At 31.8% G+C, this 6,925-nt stretch overlaps 1 long non-coding RNA gene across 1 annotated transcript in view; it reads left to right on the top strand.

Moving 5' to 3' along the window:
* LOC108663854 overlaps nucleotides 1-2,331 on the top strand; it is an 8,934-nt gene extending 6,603 nt beyond the window's left edge. The window contains exons 2-3 of the long non-coding RNA XR_001929957.1: nucleotides 1,205-1,273; nucleotides 2,149-2,331. This is a non-coding gene — a long non-coding RNA (uncharacterized LOC108663854). The remainder of the gene's footprint in view (nucleotides 1-1,204; nucleotides 1,274-2,148) is intronic.
* The last annotated feature ends 4,594 nt before the right edge of the window (nucleotides 2,332-6,925 follow it).

Here is a 6,925-nt window from a genome sequence, read left to right as displayed (position 1 = left end):
TTTTGTGTTATGAACATTATTGAGATATAACGTTTTTATATTGTCTCCATCTACTCGGCTTTAGATGCTTTTGATGGTAATTGTTTACTCACTGGGATTATTTAATCTCACCCCTCTTCCTATCCATTTTTCAGGCTCAGGACAGTTTGTTGATAGTTGATTAAGACGAGAATTAATCTCGGAGTTGCATCATAGGAAGTAAGGGTTCGTAGCTCTACACTTTCTTGGTTAGTTGGGGGCCCACGTGTCACTGTAAACGAAATTTCATACTTTAATTATCTTTATTACTATATGAATAAATTTATTTTACTCTTACGCTACAAAAGTTATTTTAGGAAGACTTTGAAAATATTGTGTTTTAAGAAAATGGAATATTTTATTTAATGTTTTTATTATATTCAAATAGCTATAATTTTACTTTAAACGAATGTTTTAGACTTCAAAATTTAATTTAAATCATGAAATATGTGTTTCCACTTACATATTACATTTTTTCGGATTTTGAAATTTCAAAAAAAAAATGACGAAAATGCTCCAGTGAGCTAGAAAATAATATTTTTATTGTTTTGAGTTGGAAACAACTTATGAATTCTTGAAATACGAGATTTAATAACTGTCGCTCACCGGGGAGATGCGGAAGTTGATGCTAAGCCTTGCGGGGTTTCGATCGGCATTCGGGGTAATGAGTGCTTATCGGGACGTCGCGGCGGTTGTCACGAGCCCGATGGGAGTTCCGGGTCGTGACACCCTAATTGGCCGAATTCTATAAGGAATATTTTGAAGATGAATTTTGTCATATTTCATGTTATTTAGCTCGTATTTGATGATTCATGATGTCAGATATCGAAAACGGTTATCGAAAAGTATAGTTCCTTTAGTAAACGACTTGAATGATAATGAGAAAATTATAGTAAATGGACTTAGAATTGATTTCTAATGAGGTATACGGACTTATTGGAGTACCAAAAGTGCAATGAATCTATTTGGAGTTGAATTGGATGTTTTGGCTAATTAAACAGTGTATAGTGCGAGTTAGGTCGAATACCATTTCAGTCCAACAACAATTGAACCTACATAGAACACCATCTTTAAGTGATTATCCGAACACTTCTCATTCAATTACATGCATTCATAAAAAGCCTGAAATAGTCTTATAACAGTTTGGCACAAGTGTATTGAATTACTTATTGTGCATTATGTATAGGTGGTGAACCCTCTGGTAAGGGTAAGGATATCGTACCCAAGGACCAAGAGTAGGAGTACTCCCGTTATAGTGGGTAACAGACTTTCATCTTAACTATCTAAAGTTGTTTCTTCTCGTTTTCATGTTTTAAAGAATAATGAGTTTAAATTATAAATTATTATGTTTTAAAATTGAAGTGTTGGTTAAACAAAATGAGATTTATAACTTGTTTTGAAATCAAATAATGGTTTTGGAAATTGAGTAAGTGGAGACTATATACTTGTGTTATATATATGTTTTGACATATGGTTTGAATTGATGGCTTATGACAATGTGATGGCATGAATGGCTGGTTTTGTGTTTGTGTAGAATATATGAACTGTTTTGTTTTACCTTGACAGGCTAGGTAATATCATATTAGCCATGTCATGCTGCTGAAATTTTTATTGATTTGGTAGGGTAATTGATTAGCTTATTGCAACGGGCGGGTTTTCGTGGACCGGCCTATTAGAGGAGCACGGTAAATCCCGTCATATTTTACCTTAGTAAGAGAGGCGCAAAGGGTATCTCCTAAGATAGTTTAGAGTTCACTTCACGCTGAACCACCACGTAAGGTTGAAACTCAGCCAACGCCAAGGAACGGTTGTGTTTTTAAACGTAAAAACATGTTTTATGTGTATATGTTATTTTAACAGCCTTGGCGGACTCAATTGAATGCCCTGCGCAAGGTGTCATCGAGTATGAGTTTTGGCATGAGCCAAGTTTTAAGAGAGTCGTAAGCCTTGCTGATTATTTTGATGAAATGTAACTGTTTTATATGGGTTGAAATGAGTTTTAATATTATGAATCATATTATGATGAGATGTTTTAATTGTCTCCATTTACTCAGCTTTAGATGTTATAGATGAACTTTGCTTACTCACTAGGCTTATAAAAACTCACCCTTTTCTTTTCACCCATTTCAGGTTCAGAGCAGTCTGTAGATAGTTGATTTTGTCGAAAGGTTTGCTTTTGGATTTGCACCCTTAGAAATCGTAAGTCTACAGTCTTGTTTATTTTTGTTATTTTGGGGTTCACATGTCATTGTAAAACATTTTTGTATACCCTGGCGCTGTGTGCTATTATGTATATGAATTTATTTTGTTACTACGCTATAGTAATTGTTTACGTAGACTTTTTATAAAAATTGTTTTATATGAAAATGGAATATTTTATCCAATATTTTTATTTAGTTCTATTAGTTATAAATTCACTTTAAAAAGATGATTTAGACACCTAGTGTCAAACCCTGTTCTATAAAATAATTACGACGTCATTTACATGCTCAATAGAATGTTTGCATGTTTAGGAAGTTCGAGGAATCGTTAAAAGACGATATTGCCCCTAATGATACCATTAAGTCGATTAAGCCTCGAACTAGTTAAAATAGGAATTTTGAGGTGAAATTAAGAGTTTCACAGTTCAGGGATGACTCAAAATGGTAATTCGGAGTTCGAGGATCAATTTGGAGTCAAACCGAAATTTTCACTATCTAGGGACAAAATAGTCATTTGCCACTTGAGGACAAAATGAAAATTTTGAGAAAAAAATTTTTTTGGCCCCATTTAACTTATTGGAGTATGATTTGAGTATTGGAGTATAATTTGAGGGTTTGGTAGTGAAAAAGTTTAATTTCGGTGATTTCTGGAGTGTAGGGGCAAAATCGTAATTTTTCCACCCATGGACAAAATTTGAGATTTTGAAAGAATTTAGATCAAATTTGACAAATTGGAGAATGGTATGAGTATAAGGGATGAAAAATATGTCTATGGGCAATTTTTCAGTTTTTGGGGCAAAAAAGTAATTTTTGACTTTTACGAGGGTAAAAGTGTAAATTTCAATAATTACTCCACCAAGACTTTGGATAAGTCTGAGAATTTTATCTAAGCTATGGATATGTGGGACAAGTGTATGGTGAAAATTTGGAAACAAATGGATGGCTAGAATTTAAGGAATTAATAAAACAAAAAAAAAGAATAAAATAATATTATATTATTTTAGCCTTTAAAAATGTCAAAATTCCAGAATTCTCATCTTCTTCAGCTGTCCAAACCAGGAGAGAAAAAGGGGGAAAAGAAATAAGAACCCTAGCTGAAAAATTTGGGGGAAAATCAAGAGAAATCAAGAAATCAAGCATTAAAAAGGTAAATTTCATTGATTTTCCTTGTGATTTTCACTACCCATGCATTTTTTTCTCATTTCCATGCAAAATTAGAAAGTGAGTATGGACACCCATGCTGGACAAACCTCCATGGATGAGTTTTGAACTTGAGTTTTAGTTGATTTTAATTGAATTAAGTGATTTTAGTTAGGTTATATTAAAATATAGCAAAAATAAGCTAGATAAATAATTTTCTCCCATTGAAACCCATTATGCCGAATTTTTTAGGGGAATATTGGCTACTTATCTTGATGTTTATTGGAGGAATTATGATGAATAATGATGAATTATGAGCCTAGAAAAATAATGGAAATTTTTGGAGTAAAAATACGAATTTTTACCCACTAAGGGTATTTTCGTAATTTGCTATCGAGATTGATAATTTGCACCACACTGAGGAACATTAAGTCAATTTGGGTGCAATTGAGGTATAAAAATTGAAAAAAATTAATTTAGAGTTTAAACGGACACGTATATCAATTTATCGGGTAAAAGACCGAAATAGGCTAACATCTCGTTTAGGCAAAATTTAGACATTTTGCACTTCATATCATGCATTAGTAGTATAAATTAGTTTATTTTGGTTTAGTACCAAAGTAGTAAACCTCTTAATTGTGCAATTTGTCAAGGTGGTGAATCCTCTGGCAAGGGCAAAGAAATCGCACTCGAGGAGTAATAGTTGGAGTACCCGAATTTAGTTTTCAAAAAACTGTGAGTAAACTTATTATCGTCTTAATTATCTAGAGTAGTTTTATACAATTGTGTGATTTTATGGAAAATGGGTTTAAATGGTAAATTGCTATGTTTTAAAAGAAATTGTGATTTTATAAAATGATTTTATAAATTTTCTGAAAAATCAAATACTAGTTTCGAAAATAGAGTAATTGGAGATTGTCTGCTTGTGTTGTAAATTTATGGTTTTAAATTGAATGGCTTATGACAATAAATGAGCATGAATGGCTAAACTGATTTTGGTGTTAGAATTATTTGTACTGTGTATTTAGACTTGAGAGGCTAGGTTGCGATAAATTGCCATGTCATGCAGAAAAAGATTTTATAAATCAGGTGGTAGATAAAAGATTAGCTACTGCAGTGGTGGGGGGTTCCGTGGGCCAACCTATTAAAGGGGCACGATAAACTCCTTTATATTCTCACCTCGGTCGTAGAGGCGCGTAGGGTATCTCCTGAGGTGGGCTTTTTTAGTGCACTTCACATGGACCACCGCGTGAGAGTGAGACTCAGCCAACGCCAAAGAATGGCTATGTTTCAAAATAAAAATATGATTTATGCGAAATATGAATTTTTAACAACCTTGGTAGATTCGGTTGGATACCCCTGGTCCAGGTGTCACCGAGTACAGGATTTGGCATGAGCCAAGTTTTGAGTAATTTACGAGCCATATTGATTATTTGGTTGAAATGAATATTCGTGATGTAAAAAATTTACTGAAGTTAATTATTTTTTAATTGTCTCTATTTACTCGCCTTTAGATAGTTTAGATGGTGTTTGTTTACTCACTGGGATTTTATAATCTCACCACCCTTAATTCCCTACATTTCAGGTTCGGGATAGCCGGTAGATAGCCGATTGCATCAAGGACTTCAGTTAGCCTTGCATTGACAAAATTATAGGTTCATAGACTCACATCTTATTGGTTAGTTGGGGGCTCACGTGTCATCGTAAAAGTAATTTTATATTTTCATTATCTGATTTAAAATATGTATGAACATATTTAGCTTTTACACCATATTTTTGGCGAGTTTTGATATTATCGAAGAAAAATGACAAAAATGCCCTTGTGAGCTAGAAAATAATATTTTATTATTTTGATTTGGAAACAACTTATGATTTCTTGAAATGTAAGATTTAATAACTGTCGCTCACCGGGAAGATGCGGAAGCTGATGCTAAGCCTTGCGGGGTTCCGATCGGCATTCGGAGTAATGAGTGCCTATTGGGACGTCGCGGCGATTGTCACGGGCCCAATGAGAGTTCGGGGTCGTGACACCTAGATTTATTCTTTTTACATGAAATGTATATTTTTCAGTCATATACTATATTTTTAGTAGGTTTCAAAATTTTTGGGTAAAATGACCAAAATACCCTTGTGCGGTAAAAATTACTTTTAGATTGTCTTTGATTTGAAAATCGTCTATATTCCTTTAAAACATGATATTTAGTAACTGTTACTCACAGGGGAGGCAGAAAACTAATGCTAGAGCCTTGCGAGGTTTCGGTTGATATTCCAAGTAAGGTATGTCTATCGAGATATTGCAACGGTTGTCACGGGCTCGAAGAGAGTACCGAGTCGTGACAGAATATAATTACTATTATATATATACTTTTAATATACAATATTTACTTTCTATTTTGTGTTAACATTACAAAAATTATGACTTATAAAATTATTAATTATAATATATATACCATTATTTATATAATCTTAGAATATATATACTTAAAGAAAGTTTTTGAAATTAGAATAGTTTTAGAATCTAAATGTTTTTTTTTAATTTTCATGAAATTAAGAACAAATCCTTATAATTAATTAAATTAATTCATGAAACTTTTATTATTAATTAACTTGTGATGTCTTTTAATATATATAGTTTATATATTGTGTTAATTTATAAGAAATATAATTACTATTTTATATATTAAAATATTTTTTATATATGCTGTGTGTATATATATATGTACCTTAAATATAAATATATTTACTTTTTATTTTGTATTAACCTTGCAAAAATTATAACTCATAAAATTATTAATTACAGTATATATACCTTTATTTATATAAACTTATAACATATAAATCTAAAGAGAAGTTATGAGATTAGAAAAGTTAATTGGGTAATTTGATACTCATGAAGAAGATTTTAATAATTTTTTATTTAATCGGGTATTTAAACGAGTTAGGGTAATTATAGGGTAGTAAGAATGTATTAGGGTTAAGATTAAGGTAGTAATTTTTAAATTATTCAGGTAGTTAATAGGGTTAAGGTAGTTAATTTTTAATAGGGTTAGAGTTCGGGTGTCACGATCCGGAACTCCCATCGGGCCTGTGAGAACCGTCGCAACGTCTTGATAGGCACTCATTACCCCGAATACCGATCGGAATCCCGTAAGACTTAGCATTAGCTTCCGCATCTCCCCGGTGAGTGACAGTTATTAAATCTCACATTTCAAGAAATCATAAGTCGTTTCCAACTCAAAACAATAAATTATTATTTTCTAACTCACATGGGCATTTTCGTCATTTTTTTTTAAATTTCAAAATCCGTAAAAATGTAATATGTAAGTGGAAACACATATTTCATGATTTAAATTAAATTTTGAAGTCTAAAACATTCGTTTAAAGTAAAATTATAGCTATTTGAATATAATAAAAACATTAAATAAAATATTCTATTTTCTTAAAACACAATATTTTCAAAGTCTTCCTAAAATAACTTTTGTAGCGTAAGAGTAAAATAAATTTATTCATATAGTAATAAAGATAATTAAAGTATGAAATTTCGTTTACAGTGACACGTGGGCCCC

The sequence above is a fragment of the Theobroma cacao genome, unplaced genomic scaffold (assembly GCF_000208745.1).
Source record: "Theobroma cacao cultivar B97-61/B2 unplaced genomic scaffold, Criollo_cocoa_genome_V2, whole genome shotgun sequence".
Classification (NCBI taxonomy): Eukaryota; Viridiplantae; Streptophyta; class Magnoliopsida; order Malvales; family Malvaceae; genus Theobroma; species Theobroma cacao.
This window is presented reverse-complemented; position numbering and strand designations above follow the sequence as displayed.